This window comes from Oryctolagus cuniculus, chromosome 1 (genome assembly GCF_964237555.1).
Source record: "Oryctolagus cuniculus chromosome 1, mOryCun1.1, whole genome shotgun sequence".
Classification (NCBI taxonomy): Eukaryota; Metazoa; Chordata; class Mammalia; order Lagomorpha; family Leporidae; genus Oryctolagus; species Oryctolagus cuniculus.
Genome location: NC_091432.1, coordinates 220,218,287 through 220,234,985, shown reverse-complemented (window position 1 = coordinate 220,234,985; position 16,699 = coordinate 220,218,287). Strand labels below are relative to the sequence as shown.

Below are 16,699 nucleotides of genomic sequence, written 5' to 3'. Positions count from 1 at the left end.
TTGTCTGTGATAGCGGCCTAGCATGGAATTGGCTAAGTATCCCTTTCCTCTCCCCTTGCACTTTGGCTTCTGTGCAGATGTTTGTAGGATCAGTGTAGCTCTAGGGTAGGGTTTCTTCCTAGAGGGAGTAAGGAGACTGGAGGAGGTTAAATATGAGCTGGACTCTCCAGCTTGCAGCATGCCAGAGGAGAGAGCCAACTTATTTCTCCTCAGAACTATGTAAAAAGATGATACAGGATGTGGTTCATTAAACACAAATAGGCCCATGAGACTCCCGTTTCCACAAGATGAAATTACCAAAAAAAGCATTTGTTCCCTGGTTTAGATTGAGTCCATCTGGAACGGAACACCCTAGTCTTTTTCCTATTGGTGCGCACCAAGAATAATAATCCTGCGTGTGTGCTTGGCAAAGTGCATCTCACAGAGCACTTGCACGTACATTATTTCATCTAATTTGCTCCTCACACAAGTCTGTGAGGGATGTGCTTTGATCTGCATTTCACACTTGAGGAAACTGGGGCTCAGATAGTGAAGTGACTTGTCAGAGTACACCCCAGGGAACGTGGCGGAGCAGGGATTTGAACCCAGGCTGCTCCAGTCACATGCCCAGCAATACCATGGCAGCCACTCAGAACTTTTCAGATGCTGGCATCAAACCCCAGAGAGCCATTTGCTCTCCTGTTCTGTTTCTCTCATCCTCATCTCAAAGAACTGAGGAGAGCTAAGACTGCAAGTGCAGATCCTCAGCTTGTTAGTGTGGAAGCACGGGTACACTCTTCACCACTTGCTTCCAAACCTTAGTGGAAGAAACGTTAGCGATCATCTAGCCAGGCCTGTGTTTCTTTCTATGCACTAACTGTGAACAAATGCATGGGAAAAGATACTGGGGTAGGACCAGGATACCTGGGAAAAAATACAGTGATTGCTTTACAATGTCTGTCACAGGTGTGAAGTAAGAAATAGTGACTCGTGTGTAAGATTTTTCATTCCTGTCTAGGTTAGCCATTTCCATTATACAGAGGAGAAGGTTGACATCAGCTTATGTAGTAAATTAGAACCTGAGGTTGAAACAGCCGTATTTTGTTTAAGATTTTCGGCATTTGTTCAGAGTTAGTTAATAAAATATACCATAACTTAAATAGGAAAGAGCTGTGGATTCATCAAGATGAAACTGAAACTGTGGAAGGTTTATTGCATGTGAGTTCATCATTATACTCTCATATATAATACCCATATAAACAATAACCCACAGCCAAGTAATATTTTATTGTTTTTATAATACTCTTCCTTGCTATTGAAGGGAGATATTTAACAGTCAGCTAGAAGCATTTTAAGGTCTTCCCCCCCTTGAAAACTTACAACAAATTCAACTCCTGGTTGCCAATGCCCCCTATATCCTCATAGATGACTGTCACCAGTTGGCAGACTGCAGATTTTCTTATTTGGTGGTGTAGGGTATCATATGTGTATAAATCTTCTTTGCGCGCACACACACACACAGAGCATCATTACCTGAAGTGCTGTGGCCTGTCCCTGTTGTCCATAAGGGAAGCAACAAGAGATTGACACTGTTTTTAAGTAGTTACCTTGCTTCTCTTCAAACTGGAGACAAACACACTCATTCCCCCACAGTCCCGGTCCAGGGATAAAGGGACTGAGGAAGTGGGATTACTAGAAAAAACCTTTCTCTCTCAGCAGCCTTGCACTAAGAATGTGGAATTTCCCTAGACATGAATATGGAACATTTATTATCTGTCTATCTTCAGCCCCAAAATTGTCTGGAGAGAACACAGACTTATGCACTAAAATGTCATTTTTTAAATAAAAAATTTATTTATTTGAGAGGCAGAGTTACAGAAAGAGAGAAACAAAGATCTTTCATCTGGGAGTTCACTCCCAGGGATAGGTCAGGTTTAAGTCAGAAGGCAGGAGATTCATCTGGGTCTCCCATGTGTGTGCCTCGTTCCAAATACTTGGGCCATCTTCTACTGCTTTCACAGATTCATTAGCAGGGAGCTGGATTGGAAGTGGAACAGCTGGGACTTGAACCAGTGTTCATATGGGATGCTGGTATTGCAGGCAGTGACTTAACCTGCTGTGCCACAATGCCGGCCCCTGCATTGAAGCTTTTTCTTTTCCAGATCATCACCAGCAGGAGTAACCCACCAACCTGAGAGCAGATCACCCACAATCCCTTTAGATGCTGCACCATAAGGACACCTCCTTTCCCTTCTGCCTCTCATTTCTTTCTCACTCCTCTGTAATTCCACAATAATGCTTTGAACCCCTCTTGTACCATTATGAGGTATAAAGGATGCCAAGGTCAGTAAGACATAGCCCCTGCTCTCATGGAGCTCACACTCAAGTGGAAGAAACTGATGGATGAGCAGACCATGGCAGGCTTTTTCTTCTTATTTTTAAAAATTTTGATACATAGTAATTATACACCTTTATAGGCTATGGTGTGGTATTTCAATACATGCAGATAATATGTGTTGATTAAATCAGAGGCATTATCATATCCTTCACTCCAAACAGTTATCATTTCTTTGTGTTGGGAACATCCAAAATCCTCTTCTAGCTATTTTGAAATATACAGAAAGTTACTATTAATTATAGTCATTCTATAGCTACAGAATACTAGAATCTATTCCTCCTGTCTACCTGTACTTTTGTTCCTGTTACCAACCTCTCTCTATCCCCACTGTCTCTTACCCTTCCCATCCTCTGATAACTACAATTCTATTGTTTACATCTCTGAGATCAACTGTCTTAGCTTCCACATATGACTGACATCATGACAGATATGAATGACATCATCTGTCCCAGGCTTATTTCACTTAACATAACGTCCTCCTAGCTTGCCCGTGTTGCTGCAAATGACAGGGTTTCATTCTTTTTTTAGGATTTTTTGGCAAATTCTGTAACAAAGGAAACATAAAATATGTTTATGGTGGGCAGAAAGTAGCAGTGACAAGGCTGAAAGTTGAGTCCCTAACTCACGTAGAATGGACTAAGAAATTTCTCTGGAGAAGATGATGTCTAAGCAGATCTGTGAAGAGTAAGGGGGCATTTGCCAACTGGAGAGGTAGACAGGAAGGGGAGTCCAAGCAAGGAGCACACATGTGTGGGAAGGCCTGGCCCCTCTGGGGAATGGTGAGTCCTACTGCTTTTATGTGCTCCTGAAGAATGCCATGGCTTCTCTGTTATAATGTTGAATGTCAATGTGCTTTAGTCTCTCAGCAGTTAGACTTCCCTTGCCTCTGTTCACTGCTGAGAGCTGTCATAAATAGGAAAGGCTGAATCTCAACTGCCTCAAATTAAATGAAAACAATGGATTGGTTGGGAGATACCAAGGAATAGTGGGGGAAAAAAAAAAAAACCACCTGGATCTTGTGTGATTATTACAAAGACTATATGAGACCACGCGATTAATTGGCCCATGGTAGGAACTCAACAAAAGTCAGTCACCAGTACCCTCTCCTTCCCAGAGGTAAGCCTCAGAACAATGCCCATGCCATGCTTTGTGTGACTCATCTGTCCCATTTAGCAGATGTGTGATGGAACTCAAGGCCTTTTGGTTCTGAGTCTCAATTTCCTTATCTTTAGAATAGGCATAATAATGCTTGTGTTGCAGTATTGTTAAGAGAATTAGATAAAACACTATTTACAAAGTGACTACTACTGCACTTGCTATATCATAAAGTTTAGGAAACACCAGCTATTATTATTATTATCATTCACTATTATTATGCAAAATAATTAAACTAATGGTGATTATCATTGCTATTCATTTTCTCAAGCAAAGAGCATAATGATGTAGTCCTTTCCAGTTCTGACTACAGCAGCCTAAGATATATGACTTCTTTGTGCCATTCTTCCAAAGTCATGGCTATTTCTCCCTGGCTAACCCGAAAACTTTTTGAATTTGAACTGTGTCTGACCTTGACGTGGGACTAGAAAGCAAAGTTAACAGTCATATGGCCTAGAACCCAGCAGTAGGGCACCAAGGGGCAAGTGTGTACAATTGAACATCAAGTTTTATTGTTTAAGAAGAACATGTGTTGTGCACATGTGTGTTGAAGTCAAGGGTGACAGAGGACGGGTAACAATGGCCGACATGTGTCAAGTCCTCCTGTGGGCCAGTTAATCTAATAATCTCATATTATATTCTAACAGTCCTGCGAGGTCCAGACTATTGTATCTTTCAAATGAGAAAACTTATCTGCTCAAAGTCGCATGGATGACAACAGGAAGAGGCAGGATTCTACCCTAGCATTGTCTGGCTTCAGAGTCCACCTGTCCTATTGCTCCTTTATAAAGGCAGATGCTATGTACTGAGAATTTACTGTGTGCCAGGATGTTGCTGGACACTTTACATACAAGATTCATGTAATTCTTAGGGCAACACTTTAACGTTGTTATCTTTATGCCTAGAAAACTGAAATTCGAGAGTGGGAGGCAGGGGAAATATATGATTCAAAGGCATAGAACTAACCAAAGTTATTCTCTCTTTCTTTCTCTTTTTTCTATTTTTCCTTGCTGCAATCCTCTCACAATTTACATTTTGCTATTACTTGGCCACAGTGGCCCTCTAGAAAGAGGATTCTCTCTGAGAGGTGTTTATTTTCTCTGTGCAAAAATTACAAGTACTTAGAAAGAGTGAAAAGGAGGGAAGACAGAGCAGCGTAAGTTAAGCCATGTGATGCTGGCCACAGCTAGAGCCTTGTTTCTCAGTTGCACCTTGACCATGGGTTGGAGTGTAGGCTCTGAACAAGGTCTTAGAGACTGACTTGACCACTGAGTCCCTGGGTAAGAAATGGCCTTGATTCCACTGATGCCCAAGTAGATGGAAGGCTCTTTTGGAGATCATGGGTGAAGAAGTCCCTGAAGTCTAGGGCACTTTAATCATAGAAACTTACAACTGGAAAGATCCTTAATTTAATAAACCTATTGATATAGGTAGGGTAAATGGAGTTGTTGCCCCATTTTGCTCAAAGGGAAGACTGAATTAGCAAAAGAATTAGGACTTCCTCTTTCTCCTCCCTCTCTCATCCAAGGAAGCATATTGAAACGTAATTCAAGAGACCAGGTGTCCAAAGGTATCTGTTTTTTCTGGAGTAGCTTTATTGATATATAACTTATTTGTCATAAAATGGAAGTCATGTCTCTTCCGGTGGTGACTTTGCACCAAGACAAAGTTTAGGTTGAGACCAGAAAGAGACATGACTTTCAATTATTTTATAGAGCATATTCTCTAAGGAAAAGCAAATCAGAGGGAGCACTCCTCTCACGTTTTCATCCCTAGCTCATTTTCTGTTGCTGTTAGATAGTGATTCAGGGTGGCAGCTGGTGGGTGGAGAAGGAGGTGGCACAACCAGCAGCTGCTAATTGTGACCCAAGGTGTTCATATCAACACATGAGCTAAGCTGACCCCTACCCTGCATTTATTCAGTAACAGTTTTAGTGCCACTATATTTCAAGTACTGTGCTTGAAGTTGCCAATGGAGTAGTAAACTAAATGCTGCTCTGCCTACATAGGGCTCATTCTAGTCTTGGAGGGAGATAAGTACCAAGAAAATCACAATGTGACATATGAATGTTAGCACAGGAAAAACAAAAGTGTACAGTACATACCTGACTCAATCGGGGAAGTGGATCAGAAATGTTAAGAAGACCTTAATAAGGTAAGATTTAGGCCAATATTGGGGGTAGGAAAAGAATTCCAAATAACAAACAAACAAACAAACAAAAATGTACAGAAACATCTCTGAGATAAGGGAGAAAATGTGGATGCCTCAGAGTGCTACTAGAGTAGGATGGAAGTGGGAGTGAGGATTCTAGAAAGAGGCAGGATCTGTGTCTCCTTGGGAATTGTAGAGCATGTTAAGGCATTTGTACTTTTACTGGAAGCAATTAAAGACCATTTAAAGGTTTTTTTGGATTGCTACAAGCATTTGCATTTTAGAATTTGATTCTAGCTAGAATGGGATGGGGCTGAACTTGAGATGGGAGAAAGCACATGTAGGATGCTAGATGAGAATCTCGAAGATCAGTCAGAAAGCTGTGGCAGTGTGTTTCAAGGAGAAAAATAATAGCAGCTTAACACTTAGTAGCCACTAGGATGAGGAAAAGAATAAATGAATGTGAAAAAATTTAAATTACTATTATGGTGAGAACTTAATGATTGAATGATAGGAGGTGGGAAGCAAGAGGTAAAGAAATGATGAGAGATAGTTCCAAGGTTTCTGGCTTATGTGCCTGAATGGATGCTGGTATTCCTTGGGTGGAACAAAAGAAGAGTCTTGAGTATGGGAGAGCTGAATTCAGTTTTGAATATTCCCTAATGTTCCTAAGAGATAGACAATTGGCAATACAAAATGGACAATTGGATATATCCAGTCTGGTAACCAAAAGGAAGGTAAGACCTTGGCTGGGACCTACTTGCACAGGCAGCTTAAGTCACAGAACTCAGTATCTTCTAGAATGAAAATAAAGATCCCCTTCTGCAATTTGTTTCTGTAGGGAGTACTTCCCTCTGCCACACCCAGAATTGATTCTGACATTCTATTTAGAGAAGTTTAATTTCCTTCAGAGAAGCTGACCATGCTGCCAGTTGGTGAGAGATTTTATGTGTGGAAAATGTTACGGGACATTGAAGAATAGTCCTCGTATATATTAAGTTGGCTGGAGTTAATGTATTCCTTTCAATGAGGAGAAAAAAAATACATCTGTGATCATGTTCACCAGAGTGGAAGAATACACACTTTCAGGGGTTTTGCTTGGTCATTTGTACCTTGCCTTTGGCTGGCAATTAATATTTTATGAAGGGTCCAGGGAATATGTGCCTGTTACATGACCTTTCTTCCAGTGTGTCAGTTAGTAAAAGTTTTATTCTCTAAGATCCAGCCCCTGGGGCTTGGATTGGGTGAGCTAATGCTTAATCTCTCTTTACCCTTTGAGATATGCTACTTTTTCATTTAACTTTATTTCCAACACTTTTACAGAATTATCAAATGTGTCAAACAAATTTCAGATTCAGGGGCATGTGAGATTTAGAGGTTTGCTATTTTTAAGTTGAAATATTAAATGTCATTTCACAAAACACATGGTTTTATTCATGTAGCTGCTCAGAAAATAATCTTATGAAGTTTTCACTTATCATATTATAAGATAATTTTGAATATTTAAATATTTCTGTCACTCTGAAATAGCAGGATAGACCCCACTCAGTATTTTGTTCCAGTGTTGAGACTGATGATGGCTGCCTATTCACCAAGATTATATAAAAAGACTTATCACTTACATAATGAAACTTTCTAAGGAGAGAAAAGGGAGGTCCCTGGCAGGTCCAAAAATGACTTGAGAGAGTAGGGAAAGGAGACTGGATTGCCTTTTATATAGTAGGAGGTTGGTAGGGTAAGGTTGGTTCCTATGCACTATCTGGGGCTTACATGGTTTGAACTTAATGCCTGGCACCAAAAATGGGAGTATCTAGGCCTTCTTATCAAGCTTCTCAAATAGAAGACTGAAAGGGAAGGGGGAGTAGCAGACTTGGAAGATTTCAGCAGTTAAGTATCAAGACTGGAGCCAGAATATTTATTACAATTTACCAGTGGTGTTTGAGTGATGACTGAAATGTGCCATGTTTAATTTAATTGAACTTGAAGTTATTTTTTGTTTTTCTTTAAAGATTTATTTTTTTGAGGGACAGAGTTACAGAGAGAGGTAGAGACAGAGAGAGAGGTCTTCCATTCGCTGGTTCACTCCTCAATTGGCCACAACGGCTGGAGCTAAACTGATCCGAAGCCAGGAGCCAGGAGCTTCTCTGGGTCTTCCACATGGGTGCAGGAGCCCAAGGACTTAGACCATCTTCTACCGCTTTCCCAGGCCATAGCAGAGAGCTGGATCGGAAGTAGAGCAGCTGGGACTAGAACCGGCACCCATATGGGATGCCAGCGCTTCAGGCCAGGGCTTTAATCCGCTGTGCCACAGGGCCGGCCCTCTTGAAGTTATTTAAATAAGATATTATGGCTCTCTGTGAGCCTTTCAGCCTAGGGCTTGTAAGGGAGGTGAAAATTCCACTAAATATCTTATGTAAGCGCCCAATAGTATGCATTTTGAGAAGTGAAATTGAGTGCCATGGACACTGTGAATGACGTCAGGAACTCTGAAGGGGATGACGAGTGTCTCAGTGAGTCTGTTACTGTGTTATTTTGTATTTAGTATGTACAGAGCTGGCCTGGACTTACATTTCAGTTATCTTTGAGGTAGAAATTCAGAGTTCTTTACCCTCGAGAGGAACTTTGGATAGCGAACTATTTTTGCAGCCATTTGTTGGAACAGGAAAACAGATAATTGGAGATAGTCCAAGAGTTTATAGAACTGTGCATGTGGGGCAGAGTCTTGTCCATAGCATCCAGTGCTAAGAGAACTGCATAAAGTTTGGCCAGCTGTGCTGACTCCTGAGTTCTTCCCATTATTCAGGGATGTTCCAGTTAAGGGCTAAAACTCAGCAGCTTTGCAGTAAGTTCCATCAGATATGATAGTGGCAATGCCATCTACAAAGTATATAAACTTCTTCTGCTCTTCACTCAGTTGATCCAAAGGGGCTACCCAGATATCCAAGGTGTCTGGGAAAGGAAGTGACTTTCACTAGCACTGTGGCATCTGAGGTGGGACTAAAGATGGAGAGGGCCCCTTCTACAGATAGGATTTGCCAGGTTTCCCTCTGCTGTATCAAGTTCTCAGGAGCTATGATGAGCTTTCAGAGAACTACTTCCTTGACCCATGGCATAACATACAGCTGGGTATGAAGGGTAACAGGCTTAGGGCTTGTGATAATTGCCTCTGTTTCCAGGAGGGACCAGTGTGTAGTCAGCAATTGCACTCTAATGGCACAGAGAATGAGGCAGTTTCTTGCACCCGATGTCTCTAGGCAACTTATGACCATCAAGCATGGTCTAAAGACTTCAGGAGCATGAGAGGAAGTTAAGGCCTCTAAATGAAGGACTTGCTTGAGGCACTGATTAGAATTCCTTATTATACTACAATTCTGGGACTTTTTATTGCACAAGATCACAATGAAGGTGGGCTTATTTGTGAGGAACGTCTCAAACGAACTTATATAAATTTGTGAGGAATATGTTGTTTCTAGAACCTAAACATGACTTAAAAATATTGAGCTTATTTTAAACATTGTAGATGCCATTTCTCAGGGGTAGACTTGCCCTCTGCTAACCATCAGGAATCTAACCAGTGTGGCAAGACCTTGTGCTATGTGTGAGGCAATGGGCTGTCCTCCGCCACGCCCTTGTTTTTTATTTATTTGACAGATATAGTTAGACAGTGAGAGAGAGAGACAGAGAGAGAAAGAGGTCTTCCTTCCATTGATTCACCCCCCCAAATGGCCGCTATGGCCGGCGCGCTGCACTGATCTGAAGCCAGGAACCAGGTGCTTCCTCCTGGTCTCCCATGCGGGTGCAGGGCCCAAGCACTTGGGCCATCCTCCACTGCCTTCCCTGGCCACAGCAGAGAGCTGGACTAGAAGAGGAGCAACCGGGACTAGAATCCGGTGCCCATATGGGATGCTGGCGCCACAGGCAGAGGATTAACTAAGTGAGCCACGGCGCCGGCCCCACCACCCCCTTGTTTTTGAAATGTATAATTTATTTTTATTTTCATTTTTTAGAAATTTCAAATTTACATTAAGTCAAAGGCTCACAGCTCCACTACCACTATATGCAATGGAATATTAGTCAGCAATAAAAAAGAATGAAATTCTATCACATCAAAATGGTTGCATCTGGAGGGTATCATGTGGGGTACATCCTTTTTTGTGAACTCCTCTGACAACGTTTGTATGTCAGTGAGTGTATCAAGTGAATCACCTTGTAGGAAAATCTGATCAGTGGGATGTTACTGATTGTCTGAAAGTAGGATGTGGTTCAAGTCATACTTGCAAAGGCTTGTGAAGGCCCAGCTGTACAGGTACCCCGTGGGTGCCTGACTAAAGGGACGTGGATCCCTTGAGGTAAGGCAAACTATGCCTGAGAGGCTATTAAAATGGGCACTGAACACATTAGCCCAATCTATGACTGCAAAGAATATTCCCATTGTTGATTGGGTAGTTAGTAATTCAATATTTGATATGGGACCCTTAATAGGTGGAACCTTGGCATTAACATTAGTTATCCATTGTGCCACTCGTTCTTTCTAGGTTTAAGAACAGGCAAAATTGGAACATTAAGTGATGAAGCAGAGAGGATAATAATTCTTTAAATATGTCTGATCTATGGGTTTCAAATCTCAAAGGCTCTGTTTTAAACTATTAACTATTTTAATTAATGGGGGAGGGGAGGCTTCATAGGTTCCATTTGGGCAAGCCCATCCTAACTGCCAAAAACTGAATTCAGATTTCTTACTCACTCAGACTATCACTGTGCACTATGGGATGTTTTAGGGAAATGGGTGTCATGGCTGCCTGTCTAGCTGTGGAAAATTCAGGCAAGACAGTATTTCTGATGATTAAGAGGAGACATCCTTATTTGCCTTCCTTACATTTCCTGAAATTTCTTCTAAAACTCCCCTAAGATTATACAAGTACTTTGTTTAAATGTAAGGTAATTTCCAGGTATAACTGTAATTTGAGCCCCAGTTATACAATTGGTGCAATTTACCAGATGTTAAAAGTTAATTCAGAACCCAGTTGTAGAATGGAAAAGCCAGTTAGCAAGATCTTGTTATCTTGTTTGTTGTTGTATAAATGATTTCAGTAAATTCTGAATTTCCATTCGGGTCAAATTATAGGTCTCTGTTTCAGTTTTTTAATATGTTATTTTCTTCTCCTTGCATCCAACTTCATTTTACTTTGTTTTGGCGGTTACTCTGTGTAGTTTGGTGGCAGGGGTGTGGGAGGAGTCTCCTCTATCTTGACTCTATTCACAAATTTCTTCCTCCTGAAAATAACAAATCTGTATCATCAGGAAGAGGGTCTCTTCCTATATATATATATATGTGTGTGTGTGTGTGTGTGTATATATATATATATATTGACAGGCAGAGTGGACAGTGAGAGAGAGAGACAGAGAAAGGTCTTCCTTTGCTGTTGGTTCACCCTCCAATGGCCGCCGTGGCCGGCACGCTGCGGCTGGCGCACCACGCTGATCCGATGGCAGGAGCCAGGTGCTTCTCCTGGTCTCCCATGGGGTGCAGGGCCCAAGCACTTGGGCCATCCTCCACTGCACTCCCTGGCCACAGCAGAGAGCTGGCCTGGAAGAGGGGCAACCGGGACAGAATCCGGCGCCCTGACCGGGACTAGAACCCAGTGTGCCGGCGCTGCAGGCGGAGGATTAGCCTAGTGAGCCGCGGCGCCGGCCCAATATTCTCTTTATAAGGTTTGTTTGCTTATTTATTTATTTGAGAGGTAGAGTTACAGACAGTAAGAAGGAGAGACAGAGAAAAAGGTCTTCCTTCTGTTGGTTCACTCCCCAGATAGCCACAATGGCCAGAGCTGCGCTGATCTGAAACCAGGAGCCAGGTGCTTCTTCCCAGTCTCCCATCCAGGTGCAGCGGCCCAAGCACTTGGGCCAACTTCGAGTGCTTTCCCAGGCCATAACAGAGAGCTGGATTGGAAGAGGGGCAGCCGGGACTAGAACCGGTGCCCTTATGGGGTGCTGGTGCTGCCTGTGCCATGGTACTGGCCCCTCTTTATAAGGTTTAAAGACTCTGGGCTTAAGTCTAATTTAAATTAACCCCTTGGCTATGCCATAGAGGTGCTATAGATGGTTTTCCCTATAACTCTGAGAATGAGGATTTTATTTTTAAAGATTAGTTTTATTTGAAAGTCAGAGTTACCAAGTCAGAAGGAGGGACAAAGAGAGACAGAGATCTTACATCTTCTGGTTCACTCCCCAGATGGCTGCCTTGGCCAGGGCTGGTCCAGGCTGAAGTCAGCAGCCAGGAGCTTCATCCAGGTCTCCTATGTAGGTGCATTGGCCCAAGTACTTGGGCCATCTTCTGCTGCTTTCTCAGGCACATTAGCAAGGAGCTGGATCAGAAGTGGAGTAACAGGGATGCCAGTGCTGCAGGCGGGACTTAACCTGTTGTGCCATAGCACCAGCCCAGGGGTCATTTTGTGAACACAGTAGCCTAGGCAGTAACAGCAGAACAAACATTTTGTAAAATCCTAGTAAGCTGTCTGCTTTTAGGAATATAGACTGTATTATTTCACATGGCCTTCTTCCATGAAGGACCATGAACTGAATCTGCATATAGTACATATAATGTATCAGAATTTCCCTTGAGAACTATATATACCGGTGGCAATGCTTGGTCTTAAGTAATTTCTCTGAGCCTAGTGTCAGTCACAACTTTTGCTGGAATCCGGATACAGAATTCAATCTGAGACACATAGATAGGTTTAGAGCAAGACTCATAACCCAGGGCAACTCTACACCTATCCTTGAGAGTCAGTTATAAAAATGTCTAGGGTGGGCCGGCGCCGCGGCTCACTAGGCTAATCCTCCGCCTTGCAGCGCCAGCACACCGGGTTCTAGTCCCGGTCGGGGCGCCGGATTTTGTCCCAGTTGCCCCTCTTCCAGGCCAGCTCTCTGCTGTGGCCAGGGAGTGCAGTGGAGGATGGCCCAAGTGCTTGGGCCCTGCACCCCATGGGAGACCAGGAGAAGCACCTGGCTCCTGCCATCGGATCAGCGTGGTGCGCCAGCCATTAGAGGGTGAACCAATGGCAAAGGAAGACCTTTCTCTCTGTCTCTCTCTCTCACTGTCCACTCTGCCTGTCAAAAAAAAATAATAAAATTAAAAATATAAAAAAAATGTCTAGGGTGGGCATTTGGCCTAGCACTTAGGCTACTAGTTAGGTTTGAGTCCTGGTTCTGCTTCTGATTCCAGTTTCCTGTTAATGCAGACTCTAGAAGGCAATAGGTGAAGGCTCAAGTATTTGGTTCCCTGAATCTACATGGGAGACCTAGACTGAGTTTTCAACTCCCTGCTTTGGCTTGGCCTGCCTCAGGTGTTACAGGCAGGTGAACCAGCAGAAGGGATCCTAAAGTCTGTCTTTGCCTTTCCAAAAAAAAAAAAAAAAAAAAATCAGCAATTCTGAGTAAATCTAACAGAGACTTGTCAGGGCTCAGCAAATGAAGCACAGTTAAAAGAATTAGCCTGCCAGGAGATAGTGACTCAAAACAACAACAAAAACAAATACCCCAGGCAACAACAGAGGCTTTTAGCAAACAAAGCCCTCCCGTGGTGGCAAGGATCCCTAACTGCCCCTTAAAGTTTTGTTGCTTACACAAGGGTTTCTGGTGACAGCAATATCGGCTCTTAACAGGGAAAGGAGATGAGTTGGGTGTTTTATAGTGGCTTAGAATTAGGGCTTGAATGAGGGTGCCCATGAATAAGTTAGAGCTTATGTGATTTGAAATACTTACTGGCACCAAAATTGTAATTACTTGAGCTTTATTATTATTTATTTGATAGAGTTATACAGTGAGAGAAAGAGACAGAGAGAAAGGTCTTCCTTCCGTTAGTCCACCCCCTCCCCCCAAAATGACCGTATGGCCGGCGCCAATCCGAAGCCAGGAGCCAGGTGCTTCCTCCTGGTCTCCCATGCAGGTGCAGGGGCCAAACACTTGGGCCATCCTCCACTGCCTTCCCTTGCCACAGCAGAGATATGGACTGGGAGAGGAGCAACCGGGACTAAAACCCGGTGCCCATATGGGATGCTGGCGGCGCAGGTGGAGGATTAACCAAGTGAGCCATGGTGCCGGCCCATTGAGCTTTCTTATGTGCTTGTCCAGATACAAGACAGAGGCAAAATACTGGGTTTTGAAAATTATTAACAAATAAAAAAAGAATCAGACTTTACAAAGTTTTATCAAGATTACAAGATTCATTTGGTTTGGGCTTGTTTTTCTTTGAATTTCTTTAATGTTCCCTCACTCAGGCATCATTTTAATGCCTGCTGGCACCAACTTCTCACTCCTCCCTTTAATGCTGTATCTTTGTTCATGATGTCTTCTTTAGTTTCAATGCCTTCATCAACCAGACCCTCTCAAATAGAAATAGTCTGGCTCAAACACTTGGCACTCCATTTCTGATTAGTACTATTTAACTTATTTTTCAGTATACGTTCATTATTTATACACATCATCTCTGCAGTTAGACCATAAGCTACCTGACTGCAATATTCATGAGATTCAAAGATTCCTTACTCATATATAAGTATTGCTAATAAGTAGTAGATATCTTACATGTTTAACAAGGATGTAAGTGAATAAATGGAATCTCAGATCTAAATTTTCTATGAAGATATACAGTAATTATAGTTAAAATAACATAACCTGAGCCAGTCACCAAAAGAAAACCCTGGTTTTATCTAGATGACAAAATCATACATTTGATATATGTACACTCACACAAACTCCTCATGTTTTCTATCAGGATTTTGGTCTGTTACTAAATAAACCTCTTTTGAGGTGAGGGGATAGACTTTTTCATCAACAGTTTCATAATATCCATGTATTGCAAAAACAAGGGTTGAGTCTCAGATTTTTAGATTACCATGATTTCAAAATTGGTAGTCTGCTAAATGCTCTATATCCATCACCTCTTCATAAAAATGCAGTAACATGTGGAACAGAATCATTACATTCCTAATGAGGAAAATGAGGCTGAGAGGCTAAATGATTTCATGGTCACAGAGCTAAGTGGAAGGAGCAGAACTGAACTTAGGTCTCCTTGCTTATAAAGTTTTAATCGCCATGTTTTATTACCTCCACCTAACAGTGAGATGTGTGCCTTATTTTTATAACTATTAGAGCAAATGAATATGGACCTGGAGGAAAAATCCCTTTAAAACAGTCATTAACAAAAATAGCTAAACATGTTTCTGAGTATTTTTAAAAAATGTTTTTTCTCTCTCTACATGTATATCCCCATATCTATAGATATGTATTAATAGACAAGGATGCTTTAAAAAGGTCATGGACCATGGAAATAAGTTTAGTACAAAAAAATTTAATTTTTGAAGAAACCTTTTATGTATAGATTTCAAAATTTTTTTTGCATCAAAATAACCTTAACTTTTTTCCCATTTTCCATAAACTGTTTTAAGTGCCCTCACATATACTGATATGTATCTTTTTAAAATCTTGATTTTATTTGCCTCTCAGTCAAGATGTCATTTTAATCAAATCCTTAGAGTTTAAGTTTAATGTTTGATTTTCTAGCAGGATACATTGCTGTGAATGAATTTGCTTCTGTCTCTCCAGCAATTCCACTCTTCTTCCAATAGGCTTTTTAATTAAGAAGCCAGGCAGTGCTGAACATGCTGTTGCATCCCCAACACAGTTCTGAAATCTCCTCCAGCATTTATTTAAAGAACACGTATCAGTTCACCATGAAGGGAAGGAAGCCTTTGCTCCTACAATGGAAGTCACATTTTCTGAATTAGTATTTGTACATTATTTTACCCCATTAATATCTTTCACTTCTCACAGCATCCCTTTAAACCATATATTTTCATTTCCTTTCACCAGCTGAGGACACTAGCTCAGCAGGGTGACAATAGCTAGTAAGTGATAGAGTCACAACAGTTGAAGTAGAGAAGCAATTGGATCAGGGTTGTAATGATTCCACAGTGAAATTTTTTTTCACTACTGTAAACACAATAAAATTATAAGATTATGAAAAAGCATTGGGGGAAAAACACCATAATTCTGGCTGGTTAACAAATTAATTGCAATCATAGAGCTAGAAGGCATTTTAGTGATATAGCCCAACATCCTTATTATACAGATAGGGAAAAACTGATGCCAGAGGCATGGTGATTACCTGAGGTCAGTTACTTAAGAGGCAGAGTTGTGATTCAGATACAGGCCTGACTCCAAGTCCAGTGATCTTCCCACTAGAATTCACTGCCAGTCCCAAAGCCGCCTAATTTGATTTAACCAGTGTTCCATAAATATTAATGATATTGATAAGATAGAGCCATAGGTCTGGAGTTTGAGTATGTATTTTGCCAAGCTGCCTTCTACTTCACCACTGCCTTGCTTGTAAAACTCATTCAGGAACCTGCTGTTCCATGTTTGTAATTTGTTTGGAGATCCCTTGAGGGGCTACACATACTGAATGCAAATCAGCATCCTAGTCAGGTGCAGGATAGACTTGAGACTCATACTTAGGCTTTGCCTTTCAATTCCCTCCTACAGAGCTGGGTAACACTTCACTTTTAAGAGACCATTAATTGGTGCTAGATTAGAAGTAAAACTACTTAAGCATTATTTGCCTTACCCACAGGAACACTGTAAAACTCAAGCCAAGTTTATTCTACTGATTGGAATAATGGAGTATCCAGGCTGGAGTGCACATTGGGATTGACCCAATCATTCAGACAGTGCCTGTACCTGATATTTGAGGAAATCCACAGTGATAAAACACTAGATTTCAAATATTGAAGACAGGAAAGACTGTGAAATAATGAGAAAATAGGTGCATGAGTATCATTTATCATTGTTTTTCTTTTCTAAACATATGGCATAATGCCTGGCCTACAGTAAGCACTCAATTCTGAATAAACCATTGCCCCAGAACCTTAAATGCTAGATAATTACTCAGCATGAGTAAAGCAAAGACTTAACCAACCTCTGTTAATTATTTGCCTTTTTTTTTTAACATATCT

The 16,699-nt window shown here is 41.6% G+C and overlaps 1 protein-coding gene and 1 long non-coding RNA gene across 11 annotated transcripts in view; one reads left to right on the top strand and one right to left on the bottom strand.

Annotated features, from left to right (window-relative positions):
• Window positions 1-16,699, top strand: part of ASTN2 (astrotactin 2) — a 1,032,549-nt gene that overhangs the window by 771,110 nt on the left and 244,740 nt on the right. The window lies entirely within an intron of this gene.
• Window positions 15,253-16,489, bottom strand: LOC138847499 (uncharacterized). Its single transcript, XR_011385336.1, has 2 exons — window positions 16,425-16,489; window positions 15,253-15,442 (listed from the first exon to the last, which is right to left on the bottom strand). It is a non-coding gene; the product is annotated as an uncharacterized lncRNA (long non-coding RNA).